The sequence below is a fragment of the Phocoena phocoena genome, chromosome 10 (genome assembly GCF_963924675.1).
Source record: "Phocoena phocoena chromosome 10, mPhoPho1.1, whole genome shotgun sequence".
NCBI lineage: Eukaryota > Metazoa > Chordata > Mammalia > Artiodactyla > Phocoenidae > Phocoena > Phocoena phocoena.
This window is the reverse complement of record NC_089228.1, coordinates 4,214,904-4,234,272: the sequence shown is the minus strand read 5'-3', so window position 1 is coordinate 4,234,272 and position 19,369 is coordinate 4,214,904. Positions and strand designations below refer to the sequence as shown.

At 38.4% G+C, this 19,369-nt stretch overlaps 2 pseudogenes; both read left to right on the top strand.

The window, feature by feature from the left end:
- The first annotated feature begins 3,574 nt into the window (after positions 1–3,574).
- On the top strand, positions 3,575–4,397 carry LOC136129016 (protein SET-like; annotated as a pseudogene).
- A 12,330-nt stretch (positions 4,398–16,727) lies between these two features.
- Positions 16,728–17,948, top strand: LOC136129015 (zinc finger protein 684-like; annotated as a pseudogene).
- Positions 17,949–19,369: the final 1,421 nt, after the last annotated feature.

The following is a 19,369-nucleotide window of genomic DNA, read 5'->3' as shown; positions in this document are numbered from 1 at the left end:
CAACAAAGACCCAACACAGCCATAAATAAATAAATAAATAAATTTTTTTTTAAAAAAGAGGAAATAGGAAAATAGACCTATAAAGAGTAAGGAGATTGAATCAGTAATCAAAAATCTCCTGACAAATAAAAGCCCTGACTTGATTTGTTGCACTGGTCAATTCTACCAAGCATTTAAAGAAGAACTAATACCAATCTTTCTTAAACTTTTCCAAAAAATTGAAGAGGAGGGAATACTTCCTAATCATCCTATGAAGCCAGCATTATTGATACCAAAACCAGACAAAACCACCTCAAGAAGAGAAAACAACAGGGTTATTATCATAACCCTTATGATAATATTGAGACATTTTTTGCCTTTTTCACTTTCACCCTCTCATGAGGATAACGTGACGTTCTCATGGCTCTTAGAGCTAATGGGATATAAGAATCTAGCTGTCTTGTATGAAGTCAAACATTAAAGAGATTGGCACAAATGTAAAATAATCCTACTCTTATTAAATATTATTTTAGAAAATGACGTGTTATTCATGTTAACATGTAATGGGTTTATTACTTTTTTAATTAAATATTCTTTAAAATCTCTTTTGATTGCTAATACAGTAAATATCAATAAACATAACCCAAATAAACAAAAGCTTTTTGGGGTCCTCAATAATCTAAGTATAAAGGAGGCCTAATACCAGTTTAATACTGGTCTAACTCACGAAAGTTAAAGAAAGACTGAGGAATCGTCCCAAATTAAAGGAGACTATACGGACTCTGCCCTGGATCTTGGACCGGGAAACAAAAGAAAAGATAATTGGCAAAATTTGAACAGGATTTATAGGTTAGATAACAGTATTGTATTGATGTTCACTTCCTGATTTTGGTAATTGTACTGTGATCAATAAAATGTGAACTTTGGGGACTCTGGGTGAAGAATTCGGGGGATTCTTTGTCTAGTTTTGCAACTCTTTATAGATTTGAAATTATTTCAAAATGAAAATTAAAATTCTTTTAATTAAATTGATTTAAAAGATCACTCAAACTAAGTATCAGAGAGGATGTGGAGCAACTGCAGCTAGTGCTAATACTAAATGGTATAACCTCTTTGGAAAACGTGTGGCAGTATGGTAGGCAGAACGGCCCCCCAAAGATGTTTCTATCCTGTGAATATGTTGCCTTACCTGACAAGAGAGACTGTGCAGACGTGATGGAATCAAAGATTTTGACACTGGGAGGTTATCCTGCATTACCCAGGTGGGCTCAATGTAATCACATAGGTCCTTATAAGTGAAAGAGGGAGGCAAGAGTGTCAGAGTCAGAGGCGATGGGACACAGAAAGAGAGGTCGGTATGATTATATTTTGAAGATGAAAGGGGGTCATGAACCAAGGAGTATAAACAGCCTCTAGAAGCAAGAGGCAAGAAAATAGGATTCTCCCCTAGAATCTCCAGAAAAAATACAGCCTTGCCAACATCTTGATTTTAGCCTAGTGAGATCCATTTCAGACTTCTGGCCCCCAGAAATGTAAGACAATAAACATGTGTTGTTTTAAGCCATTAAGTTTGTGGTCATTTGTTACAGCAATAGGAAGCTAACAGCACTTTCTTAAAAAATTTAACAAACACCCTCCATATGACCTATCCATTCCATTCCAGATTTTTACCCAAGGGAAATGAAAACATACATCCAAAGACTTGTACATAGATGTTTACAGCAGCTTTATTTATAATAGCCCCCAAACTAGATGGATAACAATCCATATGATAGAACACTGCTCAGCAATAAAAACTAAAAAAAAAAAAAAAAAGATCAATACATGCAATATCAATGAACTTCAAAAGCATTATGCTGAGTAAAAGAAGCCAAGCAAAAATACAAGCTTTATGATTCCATTTATATAAAAAATTATATATAATATACATATATATGTATGCATATAAAATTAACCTACGGTGGTTGCCTGTGCATGGAATTGGAGGGAAAGATGGATTACAAGGGACAAGGGGAAACTTTGGGGGGTGATGAAAATATTTATCTTGATTATGGTGATGGTCTCAAAAGTGTATACTTATGTCAAAACTCACTAAATTAAAAACTTTATGTGCAACTTATTGCATGTTAATTATACTTCATTAAAATTTTAAAAATTTTAATAAAGTGATAAAGAAACAAACATTAGTTTTGAACACCTACATACTCAACACTGAGCCAAGAACTGTGAAACAATCAGGAAACAAATGCAAGGAGTATGAAATAGTAGATAAGAATCTAGACCTTAGAACCAATCAGTCCTATATTTGATTGATTTCAATAATTGGTAGCAAAGGGAGTCTTGGCTTTCTAAGCCTCAGTCTCATTTTCTATAATAATATCTAACTCATATGGTTGTTGTAAGAATTAAAAGAAATAATATATGAAAATCACCTCTGCCAAATTTGGAAGTACCCAATTAATGGTAACTATAAGAATACTATCTTTTTTTTCCCCCCAGAATCTGGTGAGCTGCATGCTTCTTTACAGGTGAGGCCAATCTAATTCTTGACTTACATATTAATTCTTACGTTTATTTAAATAAAAGAATTATAAGAAGCAGTGTGCACAAACAATAAGAGAACTTAGAGCAAGGGAAAAGAAAAAAAGTAGTGCATTACATACAGTGAAATAAATTAACTGATGGTCCTAACAAAAGCCCTGAATTATCAAGAACAGATTCATTAGGGACTTCCCTGGCAATCCAGTGGTTAAGATTCTGCGCCACCAATGCAGGAGGCCCAGGTTCGATCCCTGGTTGGGGAACTAAGATCCCATATGCCATGGAGTGCAGTCAAAAAATTAAAAATAAATAAAGAACAGATTCATCATACACAGAAAACTGTCTTTAAGAGGGTGAAAATTTTTTTCTTACAAGGCCAAAAAGGAACACACATTTCAGAAAAATTACTATTCTAAAATGGTTAATTTCTTTGAAAGCTACATTTCTTCAACAGAGGTAAACTTTACCAATCTGGAAACATTTATAATTCTTTATCCCCTTTCAATATTAAACAAATGAAATATTACCATATATGACAAAACATTTTCTGTAGCTCTAAATAATTTACTTTGTATGATTCTCAACAATCCTAAAGATATAAATTCCTCAAAGCTAAAACAAAATGGTCTACTGAAATCAGACTTTCATACAAAACCTTTCAGTATTTCTTAAATGAAGTAAAATTTTAAAACATGCAGTACATGCTATTATGGCTCACTTGCCTACTAACTGTGGGTCCTTGAGCAAATTACTTAATTTGATCTCTAAAGTATGGATAAAAATATTTCCCATCTCATGGGGTTACTGTAAAGAATAAATGAGAAATGCATGCATGGAAAGTACTTTATATAGCGCCTGGCAAGAAGTAAGCAAATACTCAGTAAGTGTTAGCTGTTTTTTTTTTTTTTAAACTACTATTAAACACATACCTCAAACCTAGCCTTACACGTAAAGCAACTAGAGAAAGAAGAACAAACAAAACCCAAAGTTAAAGTTCTCAGAGCTCCTGGTACGAGCCTCTTTCCTTGCGTGGATTCTTGGCTTTTCTCCTAGCATGGCCCCCAAACACCAGTTTTCACTTCCACCCCAAGCAAAGAAACCGAAGAAACCGAGACTGACTCCTGCCTCCAGGCCAGAGGAAATATCTGCTTCTCCGAACCTGCCGAAGGAAGAAAAAGAATAGCAAGAAGCAATTGAACATACTGATGAAGTACAAAATGAAAACAGACAGACTTGACGAACAAGCCAGTGAGGAGATTTTGAAAGCACAACAGAAATATAACAAACTCCGCCAACCATTTCTTCAGAAGGCGTCAGAATTGATCGCCAAAACCCCACATTTTTGGGTAACATCATTTGTTAACCATCCGCAAGTGTCTGCACTGCTTGGGAAGGAGGATGAAGAGGCGCTGCATTATTTGACAAGAGTTGAAGTGACAGAATTTGGAGATATTAAATCACGTTACAGAATAGATTCTTATTTTGATGAAAACCCTTACTTCGAAAATAAAGGTCTCTCCAAAGAATTTCATCGGAATGAGAGTGGTGATCCGTCTTCAAAGTCCACTGAAATCAAATGGAAATCCAGAAAGGATGTGACAAAACGTTGAAGTCAAACGCAGAATAAAGCCAGCATGATGAGACAGCATAAGGAACCAGAAAGCTTCTTCACCTGGTTTACTGATCATTCTGATGCAGGTGCAGATGAGTTAGGAGAGGTCATCAAAGATGATATTTGGCCAAATCCATTACAGTACTACTTGGTTCCGGACATGGATGATGAGGAAAGGGAAGGAGAAGAAGGTGACGATGATGATGAAAAGGAAGAAGAATTGGAAGATATTGATGAAGAAGGGGATAAGGATGAAGGAAGATGAAGGAGAAGATGACTAATGGAACACTGATGGATTCCAACCTTCCTTTTTTAATTTTCTCCAGTCCCTGGGAGCAAGTTGCAGTCTTTTTTTTCTCCTCCTCCTCTTGTGCTCAGTCGCCCTGTTTGTGAGGTCTCTTTTCTCCTTTATACCATGGCTCACAACTTATTTGGGGGGAAAATACCTTGAGCAGAATTCAGTGAGAAAAGAATCTCTACCCCTTTGTTTCAAATTCATTTTTATCCCTTCTTGTCTCAACAAAAACTTTATGGAATCAACACCACCATGCTCTGTGGGAAAAAAGAAAAACCTTCTGCTCCCTTAGCTCTGCTGGAAGCTGGAGGGTGCTAGGCCCCTGTGTAGTAGTGCATTGAATTCTAGCTTTTTTCCTCCTTTCTCTGTGTGTTGGACTCAGAGATTGCACTGTGTCTCTATGTGAATATGGACAGTTAGCATTTACCAACATGTATCTGTCTACTTTCTCTTGTTTAAAAAAAAACTTTAAAAAATGGGGTTATAGAAGGTCAGCAAAGAATGGGTTTGAGATGTTTGGATGGGTTAAGTGGGCATTTTGACAACATGGCTTCTCCTCTGGCATGTTTAATTGTGATGTTTAACGGACATCCGTGCAGTTTAAGATGACACTTTTAAAATAAAATTCTCTCCTAATGATGACTTGAGCCCTGCCACTCAATGGGATAATCAGCAGAACCTGTAAGATCTTATATGCAATTGACATTCTCTATTATAATTTTGTCCCTGTTTATTTTTAAAGTTTTCTTTTTGTTTCTCTGGAAAGGAAAGATGATGCTCAGTGTTAAACATTAAAAGTGTACAAGTTGCTTTGTTACAATAAAACTAAATGTGTATACACACACAAAAAAAACCCTAAGTTAGCAGAAGGAAAGAAATCATGAAGATCAGAGCAGAAATAAATGAAATAGAGACGAAGAAAACAACAGCAAAGATCAATGAAACTAAAAGCTGGTTCTTTGAGAAGATAAACAACATTGATAAACCTTTAGCCAGACTCATCCAGAAAAAAAGGGAGAGGACTCAAATCAATAAAATTAGAAATGAAAAAGGAGAAGTTACAATGGACACCACAGAAATACAAAGGATTATAAGAGACTACTACAAGCAACTATACACCAATAAAATGGACAACTGAGCAGAAATGGACAAATTCTTAGAAAGGCACAACCTTCCAAGACTGAACCAGGAATAAATAGAAAATAAGAACAGACCAATTACAAGTACTGAAATTGAAACTGTGATTAAACTCTTCCAACAAACAAAAGTCCGGGACCAGATGGCTTCACAGGCATATGCTAACAAACATTTAGAGAAGAGTTAACACCTACCCTTCTGAAACTCTTAGAAAAAATCGCAGAGGAAGGAACACTCCCAAGCTCATTCTATGAAGCCACCATCACCCTGATACCAAAACCAGACAAAGATATCACAAAAAAAGGAAATTGCAGGCCAATATCAATGATGAACATAGACACAAAAATCCTCAACAGAATACTAGCAAACCAAATCCAACAACACATTAAAAGGATCATACACCATGATCAAGTGGGATTTATCCCAGGGATGCAAGGATTTTTCAATATCTGCAAATCAATCAGTGTGATACACCACCTCAACAAATTGAAGAATAAAAACCACATGATCATCTCAATAGATGCAGAAAAAGCATTTGACAAAATCAACACCCATTTATGATAAAAAATCTCCAGAAAGTGGGCACAGAGGGAACCTACTTCAACATAATAAAGACCATATACGACAAACCCACAGCAAATGTCTTTCTCAACAGTGAAAAACTGAAAGCATTTCCTCTAAGATCAGGAACGAGACAAAGATGTTCACTCTTGCCACTTTTACTCAACATAGTTTTGGCAGTCCTAACCACAGTAATCAGAGAAGAAAAAAATAATAATAAAAAGAATCCAAATTGGAAAAGAAGTAAAACTGTCACTATTTGCAGATGACATGATACCGTACATAGAAAATTCTATAGATGCTATGAGAAAACTACTAGAGCGCAACAATAAATTTGGTAAAGCTGCAGGATACAAAATTAATACACAGATATCTCTTGCATTCCTATACACTAACAATGAAAGATCAGAAAGAGAAATCAAGGAAACAATCCCATTTACCATGGCATCAAAAAGAATAAAATACCCAGGAAGAAACCTACCAAAGGAGACAAAAGACCTGTACACAGAAAACTATAAGACACTGATGAAAGACATCAAAGATGACACAAAGAGATGGAGAGATATACCATGTTCTTAGATTGGAATAATCAATACTGTCAAAGTGACTAAACTACCCAAAGCAATCTACAGATTCAATGCAATACCTATTAAATTACCACTAGCATTTTTCACAGAATTAGAACAAAAAATTTTACAATTTGTATGGAAACACAAAAGACCACAAATAGCCAAAGCAATCCTTTTTTTAAATTTTAACATCTTTATTGGAGTATAATTGCTTTACACTGTTGTGTTAGTTTCTGCTGTATAACAAAGTGAACCAGCGATAATGTATACATATATCTCCATATCCCCTCCCTCTTACATCTCCCTCCCACCCTCCCTATCCCACCCCTCTAGGTGGTCACAAAGCACCAAGCTGATCTCCCTGTGCTATGTGGCTGCTTCCCACTAGCTATTTTACATTTGGTAGTGTATATATGTCAATGTCACTCTCTCACTTCATCCCAGCTTACCCTTCCTCCTCTCTGTGTCCTCAAGTCCATTCTCTATGTCTGTGTCCCCATGCAGTCTTGAGAAAGAAAAATGAAGCTAGAGGAATCAGGCTCCCTGACTTCAGACTATACCACAAAGTTACTGAAATCAAAACAGTGTGGTACTGGCACAAAAACAGAAATACAGATCAATGAAACATGATAGAAAGTCCAGAGATAAACCCATGCACCTACGGTCACCTAATCTATGACAAAGGAGGCAAAAATATACAATGGAGAAAAGACAGTCTCTTCAATAAGTGGCGCTGGGAAAACTGGACAGCTACATGTAAACAAATGAAATTAGAACACTCCCTAACACTATAAACAAAAATAAACTCAAAATGAATTAAAGACCTAAATGTAAGACTGGATACTATAAAACTCTTAGAGGAAAACACTCTTTGACATAAATCACACCAATATCTTTTGGGATCCACCTCCTAGAGTAATGAAAATAAAAACAAAAGTAAACAAATGGGACCTGATTAAACTTAAAAGCTTTTGCACAGCAAAGGAAACGATAAACAAAACGAAAAGACAACCCACAGAATGGGAGAAAATATTTGCAAATGAAGCGATCAACAAGGGATCAATCTCCATAATATACAAATAGCTCATGCAGCTAAATATCAACAACAACAAAACCCAATCAAAAAATGGGCAAAAGATCTAAATAAATATTTCTCCAGGGCTTCCCTGGTGGCGCAGTGGTTAAGAATCCACCTGCCAATGCAGGGGACATGGGTTTGAGCCCTGGTCTGGGAAGATCCCACATGCCGTGGAGCAGCTAATCCCGTGTGCCACAACTACTGAGCCTGCGCTCTAGAGCCCACGAGCCACAACGACTGAAGCCCGTGTGCCTAGAGCCCGTGCTCTGCAACAAGACACCTCAGTGAGAAGCCCATGCACCACAACGAGTAGCCCCCGCGCGCCACAAGTAGAGGAAGCCAATGCGCAGCAACGAAGACCCAACACAGCCAAAAATAAATAAATTAAAAAACAAAAAATTTATCCAAAGAAGACATTCAGATGGCTAAAAAGCACATGAAAAGATGTTCAACATCAGTAATTATTAGGGAAACACAAATCAAAACTACAATGAGGTATCACCTCACAGCAGTCAGAATGGCCATCATCAAAAAATCTACAAACAGTAAATGCTGGAGAGGGTGTGGAGAAAAGGGAACCCTCATACACTGCTGTGGGAATGTAAACTGGTACAGCCACCATGGAGAACAGTATGGAGGTTCCTTAAAAAACTAAAAATAGAGCTACCATATGATCCAGCAATCCCACTCCTGGGCATATATCCAGAGAAAACCATAATTCGAAAAGATACATGCACCCCAATGTTCACTGCAGCACTATTTACAATAGCCAAGACATGGAAGCAACCTAAATGTCCATCAACAGAGGAATGGATAAAGAAGACATGGTATATATACACAATGGAATATTACTCAGGCATAAAAACAGAATGAAATAATGCCATATGCAGCAACACGGATGGACCTAGAGATTGCCATACTGAGTGAAGTCAGACAAAGATAAATATCTTATGATACCACTTATATGTGGAATCTAAAAAAAGGGTACAAATGAACTTAACTGCAAACAGAAATAGAGTTACAGATGTAGAAAACAAACTTATAGTTACCAAGGGGTAAGGGGGAGAGGGATAAATTGGGAGACTGGAATTGAGATATACATACTACTATATGTAAAACAGATAACTAATAAGGACCTACTGTGTAGCACATGGAACCCTACTCAGTACTCTGTAATAACCTATATGGCAAAAGAATCTGAAAAAGAAAAAAAAAATATATATATATATATAAAACTGAATCACCTTGCTGTACACTTGAAACTAATACAACATTGTAAACCAACTATAAAAAATTCAATAAAAATTATTTTTTAAAAAAATGTACCTCATCGTGATCATAAATTTAATAGTAAGATTTAAGAAGGATTACATTTAATGCAAAATTGTAAATTCTTTTCTAATTAACACTCAGATTAGTTCTCATCTGAAAACTGTTAGTACTTTACTGAAATGTCTGCATTTCTTTTGTAAATATAATTGCATAATCTGTAACCAAATCTAAATCCTGATAGTCAAAAATGTAGAAGGATACAATTACCTCATCAATTCATGTTCTTCTACTTAACACTGTTCAAACACTGAATGTCCTGTTCTTCTGTCTATCCTTTTCCCACAATTCAACTAAACAAATGCTTGAATGCCTTAAAAATGCAAGACATAATATCCTAGCTGGATCAACAGAAATTAGAAAAGAATCCTACATTTTTTTCCACTATGCTTTCCTGAAACCAGAAGAGAAAGCTTATGTTATATCCAACTCACCCATGTTTAACAATATCTACTTAGGCCAGAGCTAAGATATATTTAATTTCACGTTTTGTCTTCCTATCACACAAAGTCTCTTCCATGAACTAACTTGCGTCCAAAAAACTGGCAGTTGCTGCTGAGATGAGGCAAAGGTTTAATCACTGGACGGCACTCACAGAAAATTAAACCAGTGAACCCAAGACCTGTTCAACAGTGGGGTTCCTCGGGTGGGTTTTTTTTACTTCCCTCAGCAATCGATACAACAACTTTCCAAACTGTACTCATAATGTATTCATTCCCAAGATCACTACTCAGAAGCATATAAATAAACCATGGCACAGCCAGAACCAACCAAACCTGTTTTGACAGATCCAGGCCAACCAACTGCACAGCTTCTGAATATGCACCCCCACAGGCCTATGCAACATCAGCCTTTGGCTCCGGAATACGTTCCTTTTCTTCCTGTAGGCCTAGTTCTGGCTTTTGAGGAAAGAAAAATAAAGCTGTCAGCTGAATGCATCAAACTTCCAGCAGGGTAAACAGAAAAAGCTTGTCATTTAAATCCCTTCGAGCAAGCATCTGCTCAACAGAAATGAAGGCAACTTAGTTATAAAAGACAACAACGAGGGGACTTTCCTAATGGCGCAGTGGCTAAGAGTCTGCCTGCCAATGCAGGGTACACAGGTTCGAGCCCTTGTCTGGGAAGATCCCACGTGCCGCGGAGCAAATAAGCCTGTGCACCACAACTACTGTGCCCGCGCACCTAGAGCCCGTGCTCCACAACAAGAGAAGCCACCGCAATGAGCCCGTGCTCCACAACAAGAGAAGCCACCGCAATGAGCCCGTGCTCCACAACAAGAGAAGCCACCGCAATGAGAAGCCCGCGCAATGCAATGAAGAGTAGCCCCCGCTCACCCAACTAGAGAAAGCCTGTGCTCAGCAACAAAGACCCAACGTAGCCAAAAATAAATTAAATAAAATAAAATTTAAAAAAAGACAACAATGAAAATTCAATATAGTTTTTTTAATGATCAAAACAAAATAAAATAAATTTTAAAAAAAGACAACAATGAATTCAATATATTTTAGTTTTTTTAATGATCAAAAGAATAAGAAAATATTCAAATATGCTACTTTCATCAAATTATAAACCAGCTAGCATAAGTAGAGAACAAAATAACTCAAAGCTAAATAATACCATGCAGATAGCTATTTTTAATTTTCTATGTTGATTCCATTAGGTAACATGCTTCTGAGCAATCAGGTCATGGCTTATGGAAGAGGAAGGGGTTGTTGGGTAGGAAGAGTACACTATTATTAATTAAGTGCAAATATCAATTAATAATGCAGCCTTAATTATTTGCCAACACGAGAAACATGAGCAGGAGAACACTATTTCTGGAAAGCATTAAAATTACTGATCTAGTCATTGATTCAGGAAATATTATCCAATGCCTACTCTTTGGTTAAAACTGCAGTACAGGCTTCCCTGGTGGCGCAGTGGTTGAGAGTCCGCCTGCCGATGCAGGGGACACGGGTTCGTGCTCCGGTCCGGGAAGATCCCACATGCCGCGGAGCGGCTGGGCCCATGAGCCATGGCCGCTGAGCCTGCGCGTCCGGAGCCTGTGCTCCGAAACGGGAGAGGCCACAGCAGTGGGAGGCCCGCATACCGCAAAAAAAAAAAAAAAAAAAGCAAGTCTGGGGAGTTCCGTGGTTGCCTAGTCATTAGGATTCCAGGCTTTCACTGCGGTGGCTCCAGGTTCAACCCCTGGTTGGGGAACTGAGATCCCACAAGCCATGTGGCACAGCCAAAAAGAGAAAAAAAAAAACAAGTCTGACTTTGTCCTTTCTTGCTTAAAACCCTCTAACGGTTCCTTGTTCCTCTTAGAATAAAGGCAAAAACTTAACAAAACCTTTAATAAAAACCTGCAAGAGCAGGCCTATCTCTCCACCTCAAACCATTTCATTATCCCTCTAGCTGTCACTTCTCAGGCCACACTAGCCTCATTTCACCATTTTCCCTTCTACCACAGGGCCTTTGCACCTGCTGTTCCTTCTGCCTAGACAACCATCCTTCCTCTCTTTGCCAAGTCAATACCTACTCTTCCATCAAATCATAGCAGAAGTACCATTTCTTGAGGATGCATTTTCTAACCTGGTCAAGTTTCACTAATATCACTTATACCACTGCTGCAGTTATAATTTTACATTTAATTTAATATTAATATTTATTTCCTCCACCAGCCCACAGGTTCCATGGGGGATGGTATCACATCAGGGTTTCCTCCACATTATATCCCCAATGCCTGGTTAGTTCAATAAAAATATGTTGCATGAATGATCAAATGCATGAATCATGCTCAAGAACCATCAAACATGGTCCACATTGCCTAGGTCAAAGTTCAGGTGCCTGAAATCACAAAACGTTCAATACTAGGTCAAGCTCCCAACATCATGATCTTTACTACATCTAATTTCCTTTAACAAGGTCCCTTTAGCAGAGATAATGAAGTTTATTCATCACAGGCCTTCTTCTGCTGGCTTCCTGTTTACATGAGGAAACCATCAAAAAAATCAAACTCCATTGAATACTCTAAAATAAAGCAATCTAAGTTTGATTACAATTTTCAAAACAAAATTATTATTTTTTTAACATCTCGCTGTCAAGTCCCAAAGCAAAGATAAATCCCCGTTTGTCTTGGAATCTGAACCTCTTACTCAACTTATCTCAAAACAAATTACTGAAAATAAAAGTCTACCAAAAAATAACATTTAAACAAGTTTACCCATACAACTATGGTCAATTAATCTATGATAAAGGAGGCAAGAATATACAAGGGAGAAGAGACAGTTTCTTCAATAAGTGGTGGGAAAACTGGCCACATGTTAAAGAAAGAAATTAGAACACTAACACCATACACAAAAATAAACTCAAAATGGACTAAAGACCTAAATGTAAGACTGGATACTATAAAACTCTGAGAGGAAAACATAGGAAGAACACTCTTTGACATAAATCTCAGCAATATCTTTTTGGATTCACCTCCTAGAGTAATGAAAATGAAAACAAAAATAAACAAGTGGGACCTAATTAAACTTAAAAGCTTTTGCACAGCAAAGGAAACCATACCCAAAACAAAAAGACAACCCTCGGAATGGGAGAAAATATTTGCAAAAGATGAGACTGACAACAGATTAATCTCCAAAATATACAACAGCTCATGCAGCTCAATATCAAAAAAACAACAGCCCAATCAAAAAATGGGCAGAAGATCTAAATAGACATTTCCCCAAAGAAGACATACAGATGGCTAAAAAGTACACGAAAAGATGCTCAATATCACTAATTATTGGGGAAACACAAATCAAAACTACAATGAGGTATCACCTCACACTGGTCAGAGTGGCCATCATCAAAAATCTACAAACAGTAAATGCTGGAGAGGGTGTGGAGAAAAGGGAACCCTCCTACACTGTTGTGGGAAACTGGTACAGCCACCACGGAGAACAGTATGGAGGTCCCTTAAAAAACTAAAACTAGAGCTACCATATGATCCAGCAATCCCACTCCTGGGCATAGAGCTACCATATGATCCAGCAATCCCATTCCTGGGCATATAACTGGAGAAAACCATAATTCGAAAAGATACATGCACCCCAGTGTTCATTGCAGCACTAATTACAAGAGCCAAGACATGGAAGCAACCTAAATGTCCATCAACAGAGGAATGGATAAAGAGGATATGGTACAGGGACTTCCCTAGTGGTGCAGTGGTTAAGAATCCACCCGCCAATGCAGGGGACACGGGTTCGATATCTGATCCGGGAAGATCCCCCATGCCGCATAGCAACTAAGCCCAAGCACCACAACTACTGAGCCTGTGCTCTAGAGCCCACGAGACACAATTACTGAAGCCCGCGCGCCTAGAGCCCATGTTCTGCAACGAGAAGCCACGGCAAGGAGAAGCCCGCACATCGCAACAAAGAGCAGTCCCCGCTTACCACAACTAGGGAAAGCCCACAGGCAGCAACAAAGACCCAACACAGCCAAAAATAAATAATAAATTTTATTTTAAAAGAGATGTGTATATATATACAATGGAATATTACTCAGCCATAAAAAAGAATGAAATTATGCCATGTGCAGCAACGTGGATGGACCTAGACATGATCATACTAAGTGAAGTCAGACAGAGAAAGACAAATATCAAATGATATCACTTATATGTGGAATCTAAAAAAAAATGATACAAATGAACTTATTTACAAAACAGAAACAGATTCACAGACTTAGAAAAGAAACTTATAGTTACTAAAGGGGAAAGGAAGGGGGGAGGGATAAATTAGGAGGTTGGGATTAACATATACACGTTATCATATACAAAACAATCAACGAGGACCTACTGTATAGCACAGGGAACTCTACTCAATACTCTGTAATAACCTATATAGGAAAAGAATCTGGAAAATAGATGTGTGTGTGTGTGTCTGTGTGTATAACAGAATCTCCTTGCTGTACACCTGAAATACAACAGTGTAAACCACTATACTCCGAAATAAAATAAAAAAAAATTTTAAATACATTTTTAAAGAAGAAGTTTAAATCTCTAGACATAAAAAAACAAACAAACAAAAAAACCTCAGTAGGAAAAGGAAAAAACATTGGGGCAATGTTTGGATGAAAAACCCTCTTCTACCATACAAAACAAGAAGACAACTTCCCCATGAATTCTGGCAAAGTCAATACTCAGCCTTATTCACAAAATTCTTGGATAGCTTCCTTGGCCTAAAAACCCCAGGCTATTTCAGTGACTGAGTAAAGCCTGTGTACAGATATGGTTGCTTAGGGGAATTGCCTGTTTTGACGGTAAGCAAACAGTTCTCAATGGTGTTTCAATAATTCAAAGTCATTAAAAACAGTGGATAAAATAATTCATGACAAAATATTAGATGTAAAAAATAAGGTTAGGCCTTGTTCACAGGGTTACACAATGGCACACGCAGAAGGAAGACTGGAACTCACAGACCTTGAACAACTTCTTCATTCATCTGCCCAAACAACTTTCCTTTTCCCACTTACTTACAACTTTCCAAATAAACTGACTTTCAGACAACCCAAAAATTTTCAGGAAAATGTCTACACAGAAAAGAAAATGCTGGTAAATAACACTGCCCCTTTATCAGTGTAAAACTACTCCCTCTGGGAACATCCCTGGCAGTTCAGTGGTTGCGACTCCCCCTTCCCCTGCAGGGGCTGTGGGTTCAATCCCTGGTCAGGGAACTAAGATCCCACATGCCTCACAGCCTAAACCCCAAAACATAAAACAGAAGCAATATTGTAACAAATTCAATGAAGACTTTAAAAATGGTCCACGTCAAAAAAAAAAAATCTTAAAAATAAAACTACTCCCTCTGTAGCCTGGATTAATATTTTATTAGAAAAGCATTTTTACACAATTATGCCTTATCTATTTCTAAAAGGCTAAAGACCTTACGATCTACAGATCAGACTTTATTACAGGTTTCAAGATTCAAATTACTGATGAAACATAAAAGATTTGCCTTCACTGGCTTTCCTTTTCTTTTTTTGTGGTACACGGGGCCTCTCACTGTTGTGGCCTCTCCCGTTGCGGAGCACAGGCTCCAGACGCACAGGCTCAGTGGCCATGGCTCACGGGCCCAGCCGCTCCGCGGCACGTGGGATCTTCCCGGACTGGGGCATGAACCCGTGTCCCCTGCATCAGCAGATGGACTCTCAACCACTGCGCCACCAGGGAAGCCCCTTCACTGGCTTCTTAATATGAATAATAAAGCACTCAAAGTGTTCAAAAAGAGGGTACTGACTGGAAAGGGGCAGAAAGGAATTCTAGGGGGAGGAAAATGTTCTACGCATCAGGAAAATGATCTGACTGGTAGTTATAATTATACACATACAGCAGCATACCTATGTAAAAATTCATTAAGCTATATATACATCTTAGATTTATGCATTTACTAGAAATTGTACATCAAGCTTTTTTGGTTTTTGTTTTTTGTTTTTGTGGTACGCGGGCTTCTCACTGCCACGGCCTCTCCCGCCGCGGAGCACAGGCTCCGGACGCGCAGGCCCAGCAGCCATGGCTCACGGGCCCAGCCACTCCGTGGCATGCAGGATCCTCATGGACCGTGGCATGAACCCGCGGCACCGGCAGGCGGACTCCCAACCACTGTGCCACCAGGGAAGCCCCATCAAGTTTTTTTAAATGAAATTTTTAAAAAGGTTCCAAAGAATTACCTCATTATCCCTAAGCACATAATGTAAGAACAGTCAGATTTCGTCTTCTATTAGTAAAAAGAATCAAGCATGGAGAAGTAAAGCAATTTGCTTTGTTAACTCAAAATGAAGAAGGAAAACAAGTCTCCCAACTCTTTTCAATCACTGATCTAACCTATGTGTGTCACAGACAATGAGATTGAATCTCGAGATCCTTCTACTGAGAGTATAAAAAAAAAAGAGAAAGAAAGAGGACACAATCAATCCTAGTTCACCAAGTTACCCAGAATAAGGCTAGAAAAGTGAGGAACCAAATCAACATCCTCTCTATCCCCAAGTGACATATTATTATTCACAAACAACATAATTATTTTAATCTAGAACTGGTTATGAAATAATGCAAAGAATGCAAAAGAAGTTTCAGCTTCATACTTCCTCTAAACACTATCACAGTGCTACCTCTTGCTTCATTCTGTAGTTTTTCTAAGGGTCTGAGGCACTATACTCCCTGGCCTTTACTTTAGGCCATTTACATGTCTTGAGTGAGATAGTAAGAAGTGTATAGAGTTTAGGCTTCAATGGACCAAGGTAAAGTATGGCTCTTATTTCATAGTCACAGAGTTTTAGAGTTGGGCTAGATCTGAGCAGCCAGTTATTCACTTAATGAATAAAGAAAGTAAATCTTAAAATGGTTAAGGGACTTGCCTAATATCTCAGAGCTAATAAGTGGCAGAGTCAAAACTGAATCCTGGGTGTTTCAGTAGTGAGCGGCAGGTGAGCCAGAAGGGCTTGAGGGACAGGTGGAGAGCAGAGATCAGCTTCTCAGTTCATGTGAAGAAAGCAAAGTTGAAGGCTGTGTAATTGAACCTGAGGGTCCCTCTTGCATATTCCTGCCTGTTTCGGTTTCCAGAGGCCCTGGTTAAAATCTACAAAAAGCCAACCTAGAGCCACAGGATGGGATCAGTGACATTCCAGAATGTGGCCGTGGACTTCACCCTGGAGGAGTGGCAGCTGCTGCGATGTGCTCAGAGGAAGCTGTATTGGAATGTGATGCTGGAGAACTTTAGAAACCTCATCTCAGTGGAAGTTATCTGCTTACTTGATGATGAGCTAGAGGGACAGGAAGGAGAAGGAAGCAAAGACAAATTTTTGAACCAAGGTATGTTCACCGTCAAGAAAACACTGACCAAAAAGACAGTCCAAAATTGTAATCTGAGTATAAATTTTATTTCTTCAAGACAAAAACAACATAAGTGTGAATCGGATGGAAAGTGTTTGCAACCTAACTTATACTTTCTTAGTTAGAATAAAAGTTATATCAGAGAAAACTCTTATGAATACAAGGAATGTGGAAAAGCCTTCAGAAATAAGTTGTGTCTTATTAGACATGAAAAAAAGCACAGAAGGAAAAAAACCTTTGGGTACAGTGAATGTGGGAAAGCCCTCCAAAAAGAAGTCTCATCTCATTAGACATGAAAAAAGCATACAAGGAAAAAAACACACCTTTGAACGCAGTGACTGTGGGAAAGCCTTTAACAGTAAGGGACACCTTGCAGCTCATCAAAAAAATTCACAGTGGAGAGAAACCCTTTGTGTGCAGTGATTGTGGGAAAGCTTTTACGCATAAAGCACAACCCGTGGTCCATCAGAGACTCCACACTGGAGAGAAGGCTTATGAATGTGGTCAATGTGGGAAATCATTCACCTGGAACTCCTCCTTTACTCAGCATGTGAAATCGCACACACCTGAGAACTCATTTGAATGTAGGGAGTGTGGGAAAAGCTTCAAGTACAGCTCATCCCTTTATAAACACTCCAGAATCCATACAGACGAGAAACCATACTGATGCAGAGAATGTGGCAAAGCCTTTGCAGACTCATCAATGTTGATCATGCATCAGAGAATTCATACAGGTGAGAAACCCCACGGGTGCACTGAATGTGGCAAAGCCTTCATCAAGAGATCACATTTCCTTAAACAATACTCAACTCACAGCAGAGCAACAAAATAAATGCAACACATGTGGGAAATCTTTTAACTGGAAGATACATCTCAATCTCCATCAAAGAAGTCATAAAAACAAGGGAGCTTTGTTAAATGTGGGAAAACTTAAAATTAGCCTTTTACTGAAGCAGCAGCAAAGAATTCATCATGAAAAAAACCCTATCAGTTAAATAAATGTGGAAAAGCATGTTCTGAAATTCATGTTCTATAAGTGATATTACTAATTTTATTGAAAAGATTACAGGAAATTTTGAGCTACAGACAACTTTACAGTAAAACTGAGGAAGTTGTGAAAAAATTGAATAATTAAGGCATCAGACTGACTATAATTGCATGTGTACACTGCCCCTAATTTATGATTTTTACACAATTTATACAAATGTCTGCATTGCTTAAGAAATTTGTATAACCGTAGGTTTGAAATATATGCTATGCACATTATACAAAATTATATCTGTTATAACGATGGTTGCACAACATTGTGAACATACTTAATGCCAATGAATTGTACACTTAAAAATGGTTTAGGGCTTCCCTGGTGGTGCAGTGGTTGAGAGTCCGCCTGCCAATGCAGGGGACATGGGTTTGTGCCCCGGTCCGGGAAGATCCCACATGCCGCGGAGCGGCTGGGCCCGTGAGCCATGGCTACTGAGCCTGCGCGTCTGGAGCCTGTGCTCCGCAACGGGAGAAGCCTCAACAGTGAGAGGCCCGCATACCGCAAAAAAAAAAATGGTTTAGATAGTACATTTTACGTTCTGTATATTTTACTACAATAAAAAACGTATAAAAAAAAAAGTTGAATCCCGCCTTCTATTCACCACACCACACCTATATCGCTGCTCAAACAGAACCTGGATACCACCTTATCTAAAGGAATAATTATACTCTGGAGAAAAAATGGTTCATATTATCCAAAGTCTCATACTCATCTGTCCCACAGCACTATTATTTTAATTTATAATCAGAATTATAACTGTCAACCAACTTACAGTCAGTACCTTCTTTTTTCAGCAGTAAAATCCCTGGTAATTAATTGGTAAACTGAATTAATACCAAAATGTTACTTGGTAAATGAATAATCAAAGCAAACAGAGATGAGTGGTTTTAAAGAATACATGCGGCAAGTTCTTTTCATGGCAAACCACCTTCTTCACCTAAGACATTCATACGGTTATTCACCCATTCAGCAAACACTGAAATGTCCACTAGGTGTCAGGCACTGTTCTGGGCTCAAGGAATACAGAGACAGATATGGGGGACTTTGGTTTAAGTAGACAAACAACGGAATGCAGTAAGGGCCATGATGGGACAACCAGGGTGCTGTGGAAGCCCAGAGGAGCAATATCTACTCTAATCTAGAAGGTCAGGGAAGTCAGACCAGCTTCTTACTCTCTCAAGCAAGCAGGCTTCTCATCATTCTTGAAATATACCATTTTGGGAATTGCCTGGCCGTCCAGTGTTTAGGATTCCGCCCTTTCACTGCCAAGGGCCTGGGGTTCAATCCCTGGTCAGGGAACTAAGATCCCCCAAGCTGTGCAGTGCAGCCAAAAAAAGAAATATACCATCTTGAACACTGGTCTCTTATTGACAC